Source organism: Odocoileus virginianus, chromosome 14 (assembly GCF_023699985.2).
Source record: "Odocoileus virginianus isolate 20LAN1187 ecotype Illinois chromosome 14, Ovbor_1.2, whole genome shotgun sequence".
Taxonomy (NCBI): Eukaryota; Metazoa; Chordata; class Mammalia; order Artiodactyla; family Cervidae; genus Odocoileus; species Odocoileus virginianus.
This window is the reverse complement of record NC_069687.1, coordinates 45,157,078-45,178,493: the sequence shown is the minus strand read 5'-3', so window position 1 is coordinate 45,178,493 and position 21,416 is coordinate 45,157,078. Positions and strand designations below refer to the sequence as shown.

The 21,416-nt window shown below is 41.0% G+C and overlaps 1 long non-coding RNA gene across 1 annotated transcript; it reads left to right on the top strand.

The window, feature by feature from the left end:
• The first annotated feature begins 36 nt into the window (after positions 1-36).
• LOC110136989 (uncharacterized) lies at positions 37-19,792 on the top strand. The gene is made up of 5 exons (XR_011491218.1): positions 37-242; positions 2,513-2,611; positions 3,261-3,777; positions 11,856-16,359; positions 18,878-19,792. It is a non-coding gene; the product is annotated as an uncharacterized lncRNA (long non-coding RNA).
• The last annotated feature ends 1,624 nt before the right edge of the window (positions 19,793-21,416 follow it).

The following is a 21,416-nucleotide window of genomic DNA, read 5'->3' as shown; positions in this document are numbered from 1 at the left end:
CAGCGCACAGCAGCTCTGAAACATTAAGCAATGAGGTCCAACTGGGACAGCTTCCAGGGACAAGCCAGCCCTGGGACCTCCAGTCAGGCCATTGCCCAAGGCCTAGCAGCAAATCGTGCTCCCACAAAGCAGTTCTAATTCCTGCCCATTGGACCCAGGCCACAGGCTGAGCCCAAAGGCAGTGTCAGGTTAAATTTGGGTGACAACACTCTCAAGAAGCACTCGGAGCCTCTTCAATTACAGTTAAGATTGTTCTCCTTTTTTTCTCATTTACTGATCGTTCTGTTTCCTTTATTGTGTATTATGCGAAGGCCAAGTCTAAATCATCTCAGACAACTCTGCTACTCTGAATCCTGACTTGAAATCTTGGTGAAGGTTGTTTTGTTATTTTGTTGTTGTTGTTTGTTTTCTCTTTAAGACCTCAAGTAGTTCTCTCAGATCCTTTGTTTCTGATGACTTTTTGCCTAGTACCTGGGACATGGTTCGTGCTCTATGGTTTAACTAATCAGATTTAGCCTGCAGCAGAAGTTGTTTTAGTTTATCAAGTTAACACAAGAGAATTTTCTGAGAAAAAAAAAAAAAAAGCTAAGGTTTAGAAAGGTTTCAGTGGTTTCAACCCTGACTAATTTCACTGGGCTCGAAACTGTACCAGAACAATATTGTAAAGCAATTATCCTCCAATTAGAGAAAAAAAAAAAAAACTGTACCAAGAGCAGCCAGACCTCTTTTCCCATCCCTCCTCTGCTGTTTGGTAATTGCCTATAGTTATTCTCTAGGTGTTTTGTTGACTCTTTTATCTTGTTACCTTGTCACACATAGATGGACACTCGAGAGATACTTGTTAATGGAATGAATAAGATACCTGCTAGAAAAAGAATTTGTTGTAACAAATCAAACAACAAACAAAATAGAAGAAAGTATGAGTGAACGTTTATCTCAGCTGTGATTGGATAAGAACTATGAGCCATGGAGGAAATGATATGGTGGTTGGGGGTGAGGGGGAGAAGCTGTATACTTGATTACATAAATTGTTAAGCTCTACAGATCAAAAAAATCATAAGCTACATTTAAAAAGAAATGTCAAACTAGGAAAATATTGGCTACATGTAATGACATATCAATGTGGAAGTAAATAATGGAGAAAAATCTAAAATTACAGTTCAAAAATGGGAAGAACATAAAAATAGATAACTCACAAAAGAAGAAGTATAAATGACTAACAGTCATAAAACGACAGAAAACATTTTCTAACAACTACTATTAACAACAACAACAAAAAAAAAATCAGTTAGAGTACTCATTACTAACTATGGTGCAGTGACTTGGGCACCCTCTTCCATATTTCCTCTTGATCATCAAAGTCAAGTTTTTAAAACTCAAAGCTATACATTTAATCAGTTTCTTTCTCTGCATTTTAGCTGCTTAGACTCTACATTAGGAACAATACAAAACAAAAGACCTCACTGCTGCTGAAATGCTGGGAGAGGGGTAGGAACACAAAGAATGGAGAACTATAAGATAAAAGTTATAGTATTATTCTACTACAAGTAGATAGGGATCAAATGTATTTTATTAATTTGAAGAGTGTGATCTATATGTAGTCCACCAACACTTAATCTCAGCCATTCATACCTTCAATGAAAGAATGATCAGTGACTACTGATAACTAGAAAGCTATGAAATTTCATAACTAGAAAGTTATGAAATCAGTTATATTACTTAGACTGCTTTTTATTGGGTATTGGTTTCCCAAAGGTCCAGAGAGAATGACGTAATGAAGCGTGAACTTTCGTCCTGTACTGCCATGTCAGACCAATAAAAATTTCTTCTTTCAAAATCCTTTCTCTCTTTCAAAAAACTATGTTTATTCTAAGTAAAATTGAGTTGCGATTTTAACATTGGCACAGTCCTCAAAACAGGAAAATTACAAATTATGTGCCTTGCAGAATCCTTTTTTTTTTTTTTTTAAAGCTAATCACCAACCACAATGTGAATTCCTGCAAGAGTGGGGTGCCATGTCACAAAAGATCAGTCTGGCTTCACAGTCTGTTCTTTGCCTGTGTGGAAGACAGATATTTTTTGTTGAATCAGGACCATAATTTGCATCTGGAAGGACAAAGGGCCATATTCTCTTCTCCTGTCCACACACAGAGCTACACTGACAACAGCAAGAGCTGCTCAGAGATAGAGGCAGAATTTGGCTCAACCAGTGCAAAATACAGCCCGATTTTTAAAAGTAAATTCTCCAGCTAACATCTAGTGAAGAACAGACCAGCTAGTGGATTTGGAAGTTTCCTTTAAAATTTCTTGAAATTTTCCTTTGAAATTTCCAACGCAGTGTGTGAAGTAATTCCAGACTCTAATGAACTTCAGAGGCCTCTCTGGCTGTAAATAAGAACAAAAATGATTGTCTATATTGGATCCAGGACTTTCTTAGGCAGTAGATAATTTATTGTTATGCTCTATGTCCTCATTTTCCCTGAGTGATTGATGTATTCTCTTCTGTTTTCAGAAGGCTTTTCTAATATTCACCTTTCTTCAAGATGATCCTGAAAGATGAGTCAGAAGTTCCATACCTGCTTTCCATATGGGGAAGCTGGGGCCCAGAAAGGTTAAGCAGATTTCCTACCCGGGCAACAAAGGAACTCTGGGTTCTCAAGTGGTTATGGAAATCTAGTCAGAATGGAAATGAAACTTCTGCTTCCTTGGGCTATCTTTCCTGCTTGTTTAAAATGAAATCCTTTCTATGTTATCAGTTCCTAGGAGATTGTTTTTGACACATATAAATTTGGAATCCCCTCTAACTGGAACCAATTTTCTCTGGGACATCCCAGTCATTGGTGACTTCTTTATAGGCCTCCCCTCCCCATATAAACACAGCCCTTTTTTGGCCAAGCAGGTCATTGTTGATCGATGTCACCAACAGCACACAGAAGGTATAGAGAGTGAACAGTTGAATTCCTAGCTCTAGAGTATTATCTATGAAACCCATGCAAACCCATGCATAGGAAACCCTTGCTTAGTAAATCTGTTTGAACATATTTACTCTCAGAGTTCTATTATTGATGTTTAGATTTTGTGATGGTTTGATCATCTGAATTGAGAAAGAAAGATTTAACCTTGAAAAAGGAGAAAAAGTAGAGAGTGAGTTATTGGTTTTGTGAATTTTAGATTTTCCAAGGGAAAAAGTTGAACAGGGCACAATTCTATTTTGGGGAGCACAAAATTCTTGAGTGATATGATGTACTTCCCTTTTATAGAATGAAGGAATCTAAGAGATTTTTTAGTCAAAGTTCCCCATCTTACACATGAAGACATTGAATTCAAGTAAGTTTTTATGTGTCTTAGAACTATTTCCCTCTCAATGTGTATACATTTACCTCATTTTTTTTTTTAAGTTGTGTAACATCCTATAAGGAGACATCTTTATTTAGCCACATTTCTTTGAGGACTATCTTGGTTATTTCCAGTTTTTTTTTCACTATTATAAACAATATTGCAAAGAATAACTTTGTATAGGTAGCTTAGTATTTACTTAGTATTTTTCAGAATAAATAACCAGAAATTAAGTAAAAATTTTAGTAGAAATAGTCCTCTTAGGAGATGGTACCCATGACAGCGCATCCTTGCCAACACTGGATATTTTCAAACTTTTAATTTAAGTTTTTTTCTTATTTTGGTCATGCCACACGGCCTGAAGAATCTCAGTTCCCTGACCAAAGATTTAACCCAGGCCACGGCAGTGAAAATGCCAAATGGTAATCACTGGACCACCAGGTAAACACACCCCTCCCCTGCCCCATTTAAGTTTTTAAAATAATTGTGGTCAGTTTCATGTAGCTCATTAATCTATCTGAAATGTAATTTTCTGTACTATGTGAGATGGGACCTAACTTATTCACTTTGTGAATATTGAAAATGAGAGGAAGAACAGAGCACTAGGTGTGGGAAGTGTAAGAAAAGCAGCTAAGGGCAGCCACCAGGTTACACAATCACTCAGCAGAATAAAAGCCTTCAGCTTACCAGACCTGACCCCTGTGGACACCTTGGAAGGCTAGTTAGGGATCATGTATTACAGTAGAACTGTTGTATCATATATGCATTTGGGGGCTTAGCTGTACAGTCTTTAAGCTTTTGAGGGCCCCAATACTAGTGATTTTAGGACATTTTAAAAGACTTTTAAATGTAATTTTGCCTACCATGTCAACAATAAAATCTAGACTTGGAACTTCCCTGGTGGTCAAGCAGTTAAGGATTCATCTTCCAATGCAGGAGATATGGGTTCGATCCCTGGCTGGGGAACTAAGATTCCACATGCTGCGGACCAACTAAGCCCAGGCACCACAATTAGAAAGGAGCCTACGTGCTGCCACTAAGACACAAAGCAGCCAAAAAAACCCCACAAAAGTAGACTGTCTCCACCCACCCGATTCCTACTCATGATTTAACTAGAGCACACTGCCTTCTGAGGGTTTCATTGTGTGTCTCACCCAAACACAACCTCCAAGGATCTTATGAAAATATTCCTTCCAGTAGCATATGTACATATATAATGTTCCTGAAAAGATCTGCAAAATACAACTTTGTCTGCCTCATTATATGTGGAATTTCAAAGCTTTTTGGTAATTTTTTTTTGCACCCTTATATATTGGTGTTCAGCTGTCCTAACCCATGATCAAGCCACTTTTTCTCTCCATGCTTCAGAATTCTCTGGGCTTCCCAGGTAGCTCAGACAGTAAAGAATCTGCCTGCAATGCAGGAGAGTCGGCTTCGATCCCTAAGTAGGGAAGATCCCCTGGAGAAGGGTGTGGCAAACCCACGTCCAGTATTTTTGCCTGGATACCTGCAGTATTTTTGCCTGGAGAATTCCATGGACAGAGGAGCCTGGTGGGCTACAGTGCACGGGGTCTGAAAGAGTCAGAAATGATTGAGTGACGAACCCTTTCAGAGTTCTTTGCAACACAGTTCTCTGGGTAGCCCCCAGTAATGGATCAGGGTTGACACGCAGGTATAATCAGTTTGCCGTCTCTGGTCTAGGTCATTGTTAGTAAAAGTCCCATGGTATTAGTGGAAGATTTGTGTCTTGGATATATGCATTTTATCATCATGATGTGCATCAGTGGTCTTGCCCACAGATTTGAGACAAGAGTTATCCAAGGTGGTCTGGCCACCCATGGGAAATTAGGATGTGGCTCTTTGGGGAAGAAGGCCCTTCCTTTTTCCTTTTACAGCTAAGATGAGTCATAGTTCTTCTTGCTTTCTCTGTCAAAGGGCAGGGTCCATGATATGATTTCATATCAAGAGTTCAGAGGTTACATAAGTGCAGATAACAGATGCCTTTGGTCTCCCACCCACATTCTCTGCTCTGATTAAAGCAGGCGACTTCTGTGACTCTTCCTAAAGATTTTGCTCTGGCTGCAGACTCACGTGGCTTGGGCATGGGGCAAGTGACAAGTGCTGGGCGATTTATGCCCTCAGAAGCAGCACTTACCAAGTGACAGGTGGGGAATTGTGCTACAGCACTCCAAGGGGCACTCTGCAGTTTTCAAGAGCTTCCCAGCTGCCCTTAACAAGAGGGCTTGTTAAGGCTTCCTCCCTATGAACTGCTCCTCTGTTTCACATCTCCCTTCCTCTACCAAGATCCCCTTCCTAACTGTCTTACATCCCCCTTCCCCAACCAGGATCACCTCCCAGATACCTTCTTGCACGCCAATCCGTGACTCAGAATCTGCTTCTGGAAGAACTCAAACTAAGATATCACTTTCATAGTGGGGGAGGACATATCTTTTTGAGAACTGATACTAGCAAACAAAGCATTTTAAGGAGCTTCCTATTAGCAATAATGAATTTTAATTCTTCACTCGCTAAAAAGATGCAAAGATTCTTCTGTTGTTGTAGAGACAAGGGAGCTATAAAGGGAAGAGGTGAATCCCAGGTCACGAAATCCCTGTCATATCTGACTTCATCTAGCTGAAGTCATGGGGTTCCGGGCTTGCTAAAAGAGCCTGGGGCAGCGAACAGGTTGGCTCAAGTGCCAGTAGCTGTACCAGAGGCAGTAGTGATAAATAAAATATTATGTTGTGATTTCTCCACTTGAAGAAATGGTAAATATAACCTTGTTTCAAGGTTACAATTTCACTTCAGGATTATCAAATGTAGTTTGATGGTGTTGACTGAAAAAAAAGCACAACCTATAAGCTGAGAATTATGTTTTATTGGGCAGGCTGACTGAGGACGTAAGCCTCAGATAGTTCTAAGGGACTGTGCTGACGAATGAGGGGAGAGTCAGAGTGCACGGGAGCTTTAGCAAAACAAACAAACAAAAAACAGGCAGTCAAACAGCAAACGATTACTGTTAATTTAAAACAGACAACTCAAGTTAACGAAGTTAGTGCTTTACTACCTATGAGAAGATAAAGTAGAAAATGGCAACCCACTTCAGTATTCTTGCCTGGAAAATTCCATGAACAGAGGAGCCTGGTGGGCTACTGTCCATGGGTTCCCAAAGAGTCTTGACAAGACTGATGGACTTAGCATGTATGCAAAGATGTAAGAGTCTGGGCTTAGTGATATGATATTACTCCTATGATATTCCTTTGATCTTCTCTACGTAGGGCCAGTATCTTGCTTTTCTCCGTCCTGACTCCCTTCAGGGTACACTGCTGGGTGCAGAGGCAGTGGCTGATGACATAATGGTTGCAACATCCTATTGTTGATAAGGCCCTTTGCCCTCAGGGCCTTATCTTGGTCATAAACCAAACAACAAGGCCTCATCTGGGTCATAAATCAAACAACATTGGGGAGGCATTTCATGAGCAGTTTTGCCCCACAGCACTAGGAAGTCTTTTTCCTAGACCAGATGAAAACTCTGTTGATGGGTCACTCTGTGCTAACAACCTAAAATTCTCTGGATCTTACTAGTTTAGTATAATCCAAGAAATATTTCCCCTTGTTGCTTCCTCTTATACCTAGACTTGCACTATGACAATTATTCTATGCAGAGTTATATATATGATCAACTGTCTTGAGACATCATTAATTTTATTGGAGACCTGATTACACATTGTATAATGCAGGAGGCAACAATCTTATAAAACAGGATATAAGTAATACAGCTAGCAACATTAATAAAGTCATAGTGCAGCAGAAAGAGGCACATGGCATAAATAGTTTGAAAACAACAAGAAAGAGCACATTAAAACAATGATTAGTATAATGAGTTATAACCTGGTCACAATAAGCCATCAAGTCCACAGGGCAGGCAGCTGGAGAAGCCAAGTTCTAGAATGATCAGGTAGAGATAAAAAGATAAATCGTCTTTTTTATAAAGGTATACTTCATCAATTTTTTGTTGGTCATAATTCATGTAAGAGGAAAGGTTTTCTAGGAAACAAAAATTAAAAGTCAGTATATTTCAGAAAAAAAGTCATAAAATTATAAACCATATTTATCAGTTCATTCAGTCCTAAGTAATTAGTTCCTATTGATCTGGATGAAGTCATCAGATTTTCCATTAGAGTTTTTTTTTAAATATTTATTTATTTTATTATGCGGCTGCATCGGGTCTTAGTTGCAGCATGCAGAATCTTTTAGTTGCAGCGTGGGGAGTCTAGTTCCCTGACTAGGGCTTGAATCCAGGCACCCAGCATAGAGAGCTCAGTGTCTTAGCCACTGTACCACCAGAGAAGTCCCACCATTAGAGTTCTGTAATTTCTTACTCAGTTCAGTGGTATGATCTAAAAAGTTATCAGAAACATAATTGTCAAAAAGTCCTTTTGATGAATCTTCTTGAAGATCTCCATTTTATGAAAGCATCGGAGTAAAACAATGATTATAAACAACAAGACTTAAAATTGCATGATTAAAGACTTGATTACAATGCAATTGACAAGGAATTTGGATATTTCTATGATGCACATTTTAAGGTAATAAGTAGAACTATGCCTGATAACATTATACTAGGACATATCAGACTTTTAGGAATGCCTTCTAAATTTTGTAATATATTAAAGACATCTAACCTAAGAAGTTTTTTTTATCACAACTTATTTGACAATGCTTTCATGCAATTTAACAAAAATAATCCTAGTTAATTTGTCTCTTGAGATGTTTCAGGAGCCCTTTGGAGTATCCCAAAGCTAGCTGGAGGTCAAAAGAACTTTATTTAGAATTTTACTAGAGGAAGTTTGTCAAAGATATCAAAAGGTTTTAAAATACCTGGTTAAACAGGATCATACATCACTGTGAAACAATATTTATTTATTCAACTAAAGTGACAATGAAAGGTTTTTAAGGCCTTTCCATTGGTGCTAGTGGTAAAGAACCCACCTGCCAATGCAGGAGATGTGAGAGACTCAGGTTCGATCCCTGGGTCAGAAAGATCCCCTGGAGAAGGGCACAGCAACCCACTCCGGTGTTCTTGCCCGGAGAATCCCATGGACAGAAGAACCTGGCAGTGTACGGTCCACGGGATCACAGAGAGTTGGACACAACTGAACCGACTTAGCCCTCAAGCACACACAGCAAATACAGATCATTTAGAAGGCAAATGAATTCACAATTAGTTATCAAAAGTAGCTCAGCGTTCCAAGAAACTTTGTGCTCTTAACAGAGGGGAAGAGAACCCTTGTGGGCTTGTGATCAGTGGCTCCCAGAATTTAGGATTTCATGACACTCTCCGCTCACCCCCTGCCCTGTAAAAGAGAGACACTGGCAAATGATTGGCAGCTTTTAATTCTGGCAAATGAGCATATTATTTAAAACATAGTGTCTTCTATCAATCCTATTTTGTAAAAGCATGAGCATTTAAACATTTTATTTTACTTATTTATTTTTAAATTTTTAAATTTTATTTATTTTTTTAAACAATTTTTTAAATTAAAAAGACAAAACCTAAGAACAGTGACAATCTTTTCATTGTGGACAAAGAATGTCACTTGCCATATCAGCAAATAAGGGTTGTTTTAGTCATCAAGGCATCAGCCATTGCCGCTGGTATGATAACTTGGTATGTTATTTCCATATGATAAAATAAAGGTAAATGAGATAAGAGTTTTCAGGTGACTTCTTTAGAAGTAATTATGTTTTAGATATGTCTATCTAAAATAGTTTCTCCAGATTTCAGGTAACTCCAAACTTTAGAGTTTTGCTAAAATTAAATTAAATGAAGAGAATTCATGGGATAGCCAGTTGATTTCAAATAAGGTAAAATACTGGAACACTAATCGCTAAACAGGTCTACTTTTGTGTTCTTACAAGAGGAAAACTAAATATGTTTGGGGTTTATTAGACATGTGTCTGGCATCACATTGAGAAAAGAAACTATGCTACCAGACAATGTAAGTTTCTAGAGGTTATTTTGCCAACCAGGAAATGTCGGTATGACAAACAGTTCACAGTTACTTGCTGCTTGTTGGTTTTCACTAGAGAGTTTTTAATGGTTAAAGTTGTAATATGTGATTAAAGCTACTAGAAATAATAAAGGAAACATGTCAGTATGCAAGGTAAGTAGGATGTGTGTTTTCAACAAGAGAAGGTATGAGAGATGGAAATACATTTTCTTACAGGGAAAGAGTGACTTTGTCTTAGAGCTGGTTTTCTAAATGGAACAGAAAAATAAGTGATAAACTAAAATAGACACAGAAAATTGTGGAAGCTTTGTGGAAAGGGAGCCCTGAGAAAATAATTTTGTACATTGCAGCCTGGGATTGGATTAAACTTAAATAGGTAAATAAATTTTGTTATTGAGAGTGGGCCAGCACAGGACTGGATTTTGGTTCACTTTCCCTCTGTTAAGAGCACAAAGTTTTCTTGGACTGCTGAGCTACTTTTGATAACAAATTGTGAATTCATTTGCCTTCTAAATGATCTGTATTTGCCACGCGTGCATGTGTGCTTAGTCGATTCAGTCGTGTCCAACTCTCTGTGATCCCATGGACCGTATACTGCCAGGCCTTTCTGTCCATGGGATTCTCCGGGCAAGAACACCGGAGTGGGTTGCTGTGCCCTTCTCCAGGGGATCTTTCTGACCCAGGGATCGAACCTGAGTCTCTTACATCTCCTGTATTGGCAGGTGGGTTCTTTACCACTGGCGCCAGTGGAAAGGCCTTAAAAACCTCTTATTGTCACTTTGGTTGAATAAATAAATATTGTTTCACCGTGACCTATGATTTACACATTTACATATAAAGATTCTAGCAGGGATTTGCCAGCTAGATTCTAGCATGGATAATCAGAGACGTTGCTCCTCAAATTCTTGGACAAACTGTCCCTCTTGAAAACTACTCTTGTTTTCTCTGATGTAGTACTTTCATAGTATGTATCTAATCCAGGTGGCAATATGACGAAAGAATCCTTAGACAAGGGAGTTAGAAGACCAAACCTGTGTGGCCATTCTCGAACTGAGGTTTCAGAGACAATGATTTGCTAGGGCTGCTCTAAAAGAGGAGCACGAACTGAGCTTAAAGAACAAAAAGTTTCTGTCTCACAGTTCTGGAGACTAGAAATCCAAAAATCAAAGTGTTGGCAAGGCTGTTGCTTTCTGAAAGCTGTGAGATGAGGATCTGCTCCCTGCCCCTCTCCTTGGCTTGCAGACTTCATGTTCACAGAGAGATCTCCCTGCGTACATCAAACTTCTCCTCCTTATAAGGACACCATTCATATTGGATTATACGCACCCCAATTACCTCACTTTAACTTGCATGTCTGTAAAGATTTTATCTGCAAATAAGGTCACTTTCTGAGATCCTGGGTGTTAGGACTTCAGTACATGAACTTAGAGGAGACACAATTCAACCCTCAACACCCAGCAAGCTCTCTGGCTTCAGTTTCTCATGCACAGAGGAAACTGTTGGCCTTAATGCTCCTTAAGCATTCTTTCAATCCCAGCTTTCCAAGATTCGCTCAGCCCTTTTGAAGTGGCCAAGTCTGGTCCCCTTATTCACAGGACTATAAATATAAAAATTTTCCTGACCCAAGCCTGCCAGCCAGTCCTGGAGGGTGGGAAATGAGTAGGGAAATGCTATAAGGGTGGGGTTTTCCTTTAACCTTTTGTTATTTACAGGAGTTCTGTAATCAGATAAACTTTCAGGGTGTGGTGAACTGGGGGTCTTGACATCCCAAAGGCAAATAAGCAAACTCCAGTGACATTTGTTCTTTTCCAAACCCCAAGGTTTTCTGTGCTCCAACTATAGATGACAAGACTGTTCCAGGAGAGTTGCAGTGTTTTGTTCTTCAGGCCAGTTCATTAGCAGCAGAACGGCTGCCGGGCTGTCATCCAACCTGGCTGACATCAGTTCCCCAGTAAAAGGAGGACGGAGCTGGAGCTGGGTCTGTGCAGCCAACAGGGATCAGGAGGGCTCAGCTGTACTGACACGCTGGCAAAAAAGAAAACAAAACCAAAAAAAAAGAAAGAAAGAAGGAAGGACAGAAGAAAGAAAGGATAGAAGGGGCTAAGAAAGTTGCGAAAGTTTAGAAAACAAAGAGGCCACCTAGGTTCCTGAAGGTACTCAGACAGGAAAGCAGGAGGGAGGGGACACTAGGCATGGTGATAACCCAAATTAAGGTCTGGCCAGCATCGTCTTCAGTATTTAGAAAAATTGGGGTGTGCTTAACCTATAAATAAAAACCATGGATTTTAGAAACCTAAACTAGGAGCATGTGTGCAAAAAAGAAACCTATATAAGGAAGTTGAGCTGAACTGTAGTTATGGGAGGCCCAGTAACAGCCCACTTCCTTTCTCTGTGCCTTTTTTATTCATCTCTAAATGTGGTGATGGTAATACAATTGCACTCTTCTCAACTTAAAAATACTTTTCTTCTGAATCACCTGACAAGTCTTTTTTTTCCCCTACACAGCACTTACATCCATTAAAGGATCTTCCAGAGCCCCTGTATCAGTCTAGCAGGTCTTGTTGGAAGCTTCCAGCTCTCCAGATGCTGAACGCAGTCCATGGCTCAGTCACCGACCCCTCACTATATTCCTTTCTTAATAAAGTGCCAAATTTTTATGTTTAAGCTATGTTTTATTAAGAGCTTCCTGAGCTTTCTTTCCATGGAATTTCTCTGTTACCACTTCCCTTTCTCTGTTACCTGGCTTCCCTCGCAGTTTTATGATATTAGAGAGTGAGCTCGCATGCCACTTTATATTGTTTGAAAAGCCTGGATATTGTATGAGTGTGTCCACATCTCGCCTTCTGTTTCTGCCACGTGTAACAGGGCAGGGAAGGGGGAAAAAAATCATCTTTGTGGCCCCACTTCCCAGCTTCTCAGAGGCAGATCATGTGCCTGATGGGGTAGGCACGTTTCTGGCTACACAGTAGCTGAACAAAACCAGGACACCAATGAGCTCATCATAAAAGAAAAATCTGGAGTTAGGTGAATCGAGGGTGAATTATAACACATTTCAACAACTTAACAGTGGCTCAACTCCATTTTCCAGCTTAGTTACCCTCAATGTATGTCTCTCAAAATTCTATGTTCTGCCATCCTTCCCCATCTATACCCTCAGATACCAACTCTTCAGTTCAGTTCAGTCACTCAGTCGTGTCCGACTCTTCACAACCCCATGAATGGCAGCACGCCAGGCCTCCCTGTCCATGACAAACTCCCGGAGTTTACTCAAACACATGTCCATCAAGTCGGTGATGCCATCCAGCCATCTCATCCTCTGTTGTCCCCGTCTCCTCCTGCCCCCAATCCCTCCCCGCATCAGGGTCTCTTCCAATGAGTCAACTCTTCGCATGAGGTGGCCAAAGTATTGGAGTTTCAGCCTGAGCATCAGTCCCTCCAATGAACACCCAGGACCAATCTGCTTTAGGATGGACTGGTTGGATCTCCTTGCAGTCCAAGGGACTCTCAAGAGTCTTCTCCAACACCACAGTTCAAAAGCATCAATTCTTCGGCGCTCAGCTTTCTTCACAGTCCAACTCTCACATCCATATATGATCACTGAAAAAACCATAGCCTTGACTAGATGGACCTTTGTTGGCAAAGAAATGTCTCTGCTTTTTAATATGCTGTCCAGGTTGATCATAACTTCCCTTCCAAGGAGTAAGCATCTTTTAATTTCATGGCTGCAATCACCATCTGCAGTTATTTTGGAGCCCCCAAAATAAAGTCTGACACTGTTTCCACTGTTTCCCCATCTATTTCCCATGAAGTGATGGGACCAGATGCCATGATCTTAGTTCTCTGAATGTTGAGCTTTAAGCCAACTTTTTCACTCTCCTCTTTCACTTTTATCAAGAGGCTTTTTAGTTCCTCTGTAAATCCTCCCAATTAAATTGAACTCTTGGATACTAAACTTGACTTTGCTTCTTTGGAAATTATATCTAAATTTAGTTATTCATCCATTCATTCAATAGCAAGTGTTGGGTGTCTCCCATACATTAAGCATGTTGCTCAGTCATGGGATGCATAGGATAATAGGAAAGGCTACCTGCCTTGGAGGACCCCCTAGTTCCAGGTCTCCTCCAATCCATGTGAGCTCTGGGTTTGGGTTTTGGCTTTGACTTTTTGAACTTACAGTACCCCTGCTTCCTTTCCAAGAAGGAACTTGGTTTCCTTGCTAATGGCAGAACATTATTGTTATGTTATGTTAATCGCTCAGTCGTGCCTGACTCTTTGCGACCCCATGGACCGCAGCCCACCAGTCTCCTCTGTCCATGAGATTTTCCAGGCAAGGATACTGGAGTAGGTTTCCATTTCCTTCTCCAGGGGATCTTCCCTACCCAGGGATCGAACCCAGGTCTCCTGTACTGCAGGCAGAGTCTTTACTGACTAAGCTACAAGGGAAGCCTACCAAATCCCTGAATTCAGCCAGACGTCTGGTCCCAACTTCTCCTGGTTCTTCTTGTCTCTGAAGCTGATCACAGCAGCCTGGAGTTTCCACTTGGGTACAGAAGTTTTGTCCACATATCAAAGTTTAGATCCAGAGCCTTTGGAACTATGGGACCTCTAAAATGTTGCTTCTGTGGGATTTCAGCCCCGTTTGTTTCCTCAGCCTGAGTACCACTGGGCTATGACAGAGTTCTAAGAGCCCAGGATATCCGATAACTCATCTGTGACAAATGAAAGTGGGAGCCAAAGAGGATTCAAGCTGTTTCCCTTTAGAACCGATCCAACTGGGCTGAGTAGTCAGAGTGGCATCTGGTGGCAGCAACCTCGCTAGGCCCTTGGGAGCCCAGGTCTGCCCTGCACACTAGCTCCTCAGCCATTCTCACTGCAACATCTCTGGTGGGGACGGTGGGGAGGTGGTTTCTGTGTAGTGATGTAGTGGGCACAGCCTACACCTAAGAGGCAGTCAGACCTAGAGGGTATTACTGCCAAAAATGCTGCGTGTGCAGCAGTGCAGAGGATGGAAAAAAGACCTTGTGGCCCCACTAAATCTAACCAGGAAGAGATACTCAGCCATCCAGACTGTGGACATTCAACAAAACAATCGTCCTGAACTCTTCAAAAATATCAAAGTCAAGACACCCTATTAGGTAAAAAATAAATAAGAAGAACTTGCTCTATAGTACAGGGAACTCTTCTCAACATGCTGTACTGACTTATATGGGAAAAGAATCTTAAAAAGAGTAGATATATGTTTATATGTAAATGATTCATTTCACTGCACACATGAAACTGACACAACATCGTAAATCAACTATACTCAAAAAAAAACCCTTTTTTTAAAGAAAGATTTTAAAAACAAGAGGGTTGTTCTAGACTAAAGAAAATTAAAGAAATATGATAGCTAAATGCAATGTGTGATCCTTAATTGCATCTTGAACTGAAAAACATATATAGCCATAAAAGATATTATCAAGATAATTATGTGGGACTTCCTTGATGGTCCAGTAGTTAAGATTCCGAACTTCCACTACAGGGGGCGTGGGTTCAATCCGATGTTGGGGAACTAAAATCCCACAAGCCATTGGTGTGCTGCCAAAAGAAAAGGACAATTGTGTGTGTCTGTGTGTATGGGAAGATGAAGTAAGAGAAACAAGTGTGGCGAAGTACTAACAGTTAGTAAATCTAAATGAAAGATATGTAACTATTCATTGTACTGTTGCCTCAACTTTTTTGTAGGGTTGAGGAGAGGCAGTGAGAGAAGATGGCATGAGCAGACTGCAGGAGCCAGGGCAGGGCAGGCATGGCAGCCAAGCTAGCTCAGAACCAAGATCTTGTCCCAGTGAAAAAGCTGAGGAGGCTCAAGAGAGAGGGGACATACGTATAATACCTATGACTGATCCATGTTGATGCATGACAGAAACCAACACAAATATTGTAATTATTCTTCAATTAAAAATAATTTTTTAAATGCAAAAATTAAAAAACAAATTAAAAAAAAAAATCAGAGACCAGGCAAAAGATTAGGCAGGCATACTGACCATAATCACAGGGAACCTACAGCTTAGTGCACACCTGGGTCAATCCTACCATCTGGGGGCCAGATGTGGATGCAGCAGGCAAATTCCAGGCCCACTAATAACAAAGAGCTCCCAATAATGCCACGTGTAGCCTTTAGAAGCTCAGGACTGGGGAATGCTGAATGATCAAGTGCTTGGCCGTTGTTCCAGAGGCCAGACAGGATTCAAGCCAGCAGGAACTGCCATGTCTGCCTGTTGCTGGCTCAAGAGCCCAAAAGGCCGAGGAAGGGGTAAGGGCTCCTTAAGAGGCAGGGGCCTAACTGGTTGTGTTTGCTCTTAACTGGTTAAGTTTTGCATTGTCAGATTAAGTTACTGATTAAGCCCACAGATGTCCCCTTAAGTCCCCCCACCCTTACACACACACACACACACACTTTTTTTTGTCTTCTATTCCTATTTGTAATTCTTTCTGGCTGTCACTATTCCTCTCCTGGTTTTATGCCATTATGATGTGTGGAAAACATTAGGAGACCTCTCTAGTGTCTTTAAATGTCTGAGTGCAGAGATGAACACAAAAATCAATCAAAGCTGGTTTTGGACTCAATACTGCGATACGTCATTTCCAAAGGTCAGGGAGCTGAGTGCAAAAGTGACCAAATTTCCAAGCCCTCTGGATTTGTCATCTTTTGGCATTTCCATAAGTTTTCTGACCCCTAGAGGAATTGCTGGTGTCTCTTTCTTGACGCTGGCAAACTCCGCTGTCCTGAGCAGAGCTTCCGCAGTTCTGGACGGGACCAGCCAGGCAGCCCTCTCCTCTCCGAGGCACCTGAGACTTCTTCCCCTTTCCATGGAGATGTACAGTTTGGAAGGTCAGCCAGGGGTTGATGTGACGACTCCAGCCAAGGGCTCTGCTCAGTTTCCACCAAGCAGCTCAGAAACAAAGCAGCCATGACGAGTATTGCCAAGACTCTGTGCTGGGAGCCAGGAGCAGATGAATTCCCGGTGTGAGTAAGGAAAACAGCAACCGAGTTTGCTGTGACTGTGATTAACATCCAGGATTCAACCAGGAGAAGGCCCCTCCTGAGAAACTATAACATTTGTGCAAGGGGCTTCTTTCAATCTCTCTCTCTCTCTCTCAGGCCCTCTCTTTTCCCTTTCTTTGGTAGCAACTCCCTATGTTCAAATATACATTTTAGACAAGAATCAATACATAAAAGAGATCAAAACTTAGCCTGTCTGATTTTTTGTGGGGACTGTGGACCTATATGGCCCCTCCCCAGTCAACCCCAGGGGTGCTTGGGCTCTATTACCCCCGACCCACGCACACAGAGGGAATATGTAGGTTCTCTGATCATGACTCATCAGGTATTACTCCAACAACACCTCCCCACTCCTCCCCCAAACTTGTTCAAGAACTTTATGGAGTGAGAGTTGTACAGCGGCCAAAAAGTTCATTCGGATTTTTCCATAACATCTTATGGAAAAATTTGACCAAATTGTTGGCCAACCCAATATCTCTTTCTTAAAAGGTGGAAAGTGTCCTTTGATGGAAAATGAGTCTGATGATAACGCATGATATCTTCAAAACAGAGCACTGGCCTGAATTTAATGTATATCATCCTCCTAGAAACATACAGGTGTGATCACAAGGTCTCATTCCCTTGATGTCAAGAAGGCAGCATTAACACGTTTCACTTGCCTCCCTCATGAGATGGGAAAACCCAGGGTGTGGCTACCCTCGCCGGTTCTATTGCACTGGCTTTGTGTTAACTCAACATCTTGGATCAAATTGAACTTGCTTCATTTTTTTTATTATTACACACTCTATCAGCCACTTACTTTTCCTGCCATTGACCGCTAGTTACATTTTCATCTATAACCTCAGACGTCAACAGATAGAAAACTGTGGGAAAGTTTGACTCTGAAGCAATGGAAAGTTCCCAGATGTGAGAACAACACAGAAACCTATGGTGGGAAAGGCCACTAAACAGCTTTATTACATCAGCTATCACAATAGCAAAGACTCTTGGGGTGGAAAAATTATTATTTTACAAGATTACCAGTCATCCCAAAGAACAATGTGTTTTTAGCCATTCATTTCAAATTTGGCTCATTCCTCTGTTAGCCACTTATTTTTCCTGTTTTTTGTTTTTTTTTTTTCAATAGCGGTTAGACTGTATTTCCCTAGGCCACACTGCTCAGATTGCTGTGTACTCTGAAAATACAAATAGTGGTGATCCATATGTCTCCTGTTCCTAGCCTCACCTCTAGTCCCCACCAGGATGTCATGAAGTTTGGGGACAAAATGGGAGAAGGTCCTCTCCCTTTTATGTAATATATCTATATGAATGAAATACTAAGGCAGTACTACCTTTCATCCAAGGTCTTAGAATTTTTGATGAGAATAATTATCTTAGTCCACTTAGGTTGCTGTAACAGAAATACCACAGACTAGATGGCTAACGTGTGCTAAGTCGCTTCAGTGGTGTCCAACTCTTTGCCATCCTATGGACTATAGCCCACCAGGCTCCTCTGTCCATGGGACTCTCCAGGCAAGACTACTGGAGTAGATTGCCGTGCCCTCCTCCAGGGGATCTTCCCAACCCAGGGATCAAAGCCACGTCTCTTAACATCTCTGGCTTTGGCAAGGGGGTTCTTTACTACTAGTGCCACCTGGGAAGGTGGCTTACAAACAACAAAAATTTGTCACAATTCTGGAGGCTTTGAGTCCAAGATCAGAGTGCCATCCTGGTTGGGTTCTGGAGAGGGCCCTCTTTAGCACTACAGACTTCTGACTTCTTGCTGTGTCCTCACATGACACAGGTGGCTAGGGAACTCTGTGAGGTGTCTTTTATAAGAGCACTAAGCCCATTCATGACCTAATGGGCTCCAAGCTCATGATCTAATCACCTCCTCAAATCCCCACCTCCTAGTACCATCACATGGTGGAGTTAGGATTTCAACATATGAATTTTAAGAGGACACAAACAGTCAAACCATGGAAATAAAGCTTTCAGATTTTACATACAGGCCTTTTTCTTCTGGAACTCAGTCCTGGGTACATGGAGGCAAGACCAGAGTTTGGGGAGTCCTATGTTTTTGGAACTGTGCCTCCCAACAAAAGCTTAGCAAGCTTTCCTGTGTAAGTCTCTCTCCCCTTAAATTAGTTCTCTCTCCCAAGTTTATTCTTCCTCTTAAAAATCAGTTTCTGGCAGCTCAGTTCACCAAACAGGCCCAGACACATCTGAACCCCAGCTGGGGATGGCTTAGGCTTAAGCTAAGTCCATTGCTGGATAACTTTCAAGTTTACTGCAGGCTCTTTAGCTAGTATGTACGCTTTTTTTAAAAAAAAATTAACAGATAACATCAATCATTCATTCCCAAGTTAGTCATTTGCATTTCTTTTGCCTTTTCTTCATAACTCTTGGATATTAAAAGGCAGATTGGCGGGGTCATTACTGATTATTTGACTCATGCACTTTAGCTATGTGAATATGAAGTGTATCATTCCTGTTTCTTCAGGTCAGCATTCTGTTTGCCTAAACGAAATTTACTCAGATGGATCTTTACTAGGATGTGGAGCAATTGGAACCCTCACACATTGCTGATGGGAATGGAAAACAATTCAACCTCTTTGGAAATCAGCCTGGCAGTTCCTCAAAGAAGCTAAACAGAGAGTTACCATATGACCCAACAATTCCACTTCTAGGTGTGTACATATGAGAATTGAAAACATATGTTCACAAAACAACGTGTATACTAATGTTTATAGCAGTATTATTCAGCATAGCCCCCAAGTGGAAACACAACTACCCATCAACTGATGAATGGATAAATAAAATGTGATATATGCATGCAATGGAATATTATTCAGACACACAAAGGATTGACGTACTGACATACTACAATTAGGATGACATTTTTTATTGTAAAGTTCTAAGTATTTCCCTTAACAAATGAGTATATATTTTTCATCTTCTTTTAACTGATTTCATCATCTAAAACAGGAAAATAGTGGGGAGATGCTTTCTTTTTTTTTAACTGAGATACAATTCACATAGCATAACCTCCTCCCCCTGCCCTTTATTTTAGCCCTGCGGGATCTTAGTTGCCCAACCAGACATCAAACTCACGCCCCCTGAGGTGAAATCAAAGAGTCCTAACCACTGGACTGTCAGGGAATTCCTCCCTCCCCCCTCTTTAAAGCATACAATTCAGTGGTTTTTAGTATATTCACAGATATCTGCCATCATAACCACTATCTAATTCCAGAACATTCTTACCACCCCAAAAAGAAACCTCATATCAAACAGGAGTCACTCCCCATTTCCCTTCCCTTCAGCCCCTGGCAACAGCAAATCTACTTTCTGCCTATATGGATTTCCTTGTTCTGGAGGTTTCTTATGAATAAAGAAAATAAAACCATACAACATGTGGTCTTTCGTGCCTTCTTCTGCTTAATGTAATGTTTTCAAGTTTCATCCAATCTGTGACCAACACAGATATATCCCTGCCTTCACTGGGAGATTCAGGCAATTCAATACAGCATACAGCTCCGTGGGAGTACAGGGAAGGAACTACCACTCAAATGTGACAGGCCAGGGAAATCTTTCTGAGCCCTTGTTCCCTACTAGAGGCCTGCAGTTGAGCCCAAGTCAGGGACACAAAAAGCAGAGTGAGGAGAAAGAGGAAAGAGCATATGCAAGGACCCTGAGATGGAAAGAGAACACAGCAAGTTCTGGGAGCTAAATAGTTCAGGTCCAATCTAAACATCTGGTCTGTTCTGAGTTCAGACTAATAATCTGTTCAGGAATTCAGCAGTTTGCCAGGGCTCTAGCTTGTTCACACTTTACTCTGTATGTCAGTTAAAATGTTTTCAGCTGCAAGTAACAGAGATTGACTCCCATAGGTTTGAAGATTATTTATTACCTCATGTGACAGGGTGGGCAGACTTCAGGGTTGATGGGTTCAGTGGCTTGACAATGTCTTTAGGCCCCAGATTCTCCCTGTCTCTCTGCTAATTACCTGTTCAGCTTCTCTCTAAGGCAAATTCCCCTTGAGGCTACACAACCTGGGACAACATGTTTTCCTGTTCCTTTTCAAGAAGAGAAACATTTTTTTCTCTTTTCTGAAAGCCCCAGCAAGCCTTCCCTGGTATCTCATTGGCACAAATTCCTTAACAGAGTCCGGGTGAGGGAGCAGTTACCATGAGCGACTTGAATTAATTATGTAGCAATGGGTTGAGGGTTGGGGAGTCAACCTCAGTATGACCACACCAGGGACCCTAAACATAATTGGGTGCCTTGGGCTGGCACTGTGCTCACCAACAGCTGCCTTGGGGTCCATCTTCCACTTTTGTATCCAAAAATATGTCCAAGCGCAACTTCAAAGCAGAATGAGTAATGTGGTTTGTATTCTACAGGTTTTGTGAGAACTGGCTATCATACCAACAAACTTGCTAAAAATTATCTGTAAACCTCTTTCTCTCTCCCCAAATTTCCACTTCCCACCACAGCCACCACATCTCTTTCTCTCACCCCATCTTCCTCCTCAGGCTTCTTATAGACAAATTGGTTGTTACCTCTTTTCCCATGCCTTTTCTTTAAACCACTTAGCTTGCATTTCCCACCCAACAGACACTACAGCGGCCCCATGCAAAAGAAGATTTCAGGTCATTCTACTCTTCCTTTCATGTGTTCCTGAGGGCTTCACTTCACTCTGCCAAAAATTCAACAGGAGATCTGCATGCTTATATTGGTGTTTCTGCACCCAAAGGCCTGGAACCTAATCACTTCAAACTCTTCCCACTCAATAAACTATTAAAAGTCTTAAAACTATTAAAAATCACTATTAAAAGTTATGGCTAGTTCTGTTTGGGAAAAAAATAACTTCAATATGGCTAAAATACCACAACCTTGTTCAAAGACAGACAAAAAAAATTGAGACATATTTGTAAAATACATGCCAATTCCCTGAATGTACATAATTGCTTTTACAAATCACTAAGAAAAAGATGAACATCTCAAGGTTAAGGATATGAAATTTTAGTTTACAAAAAAGA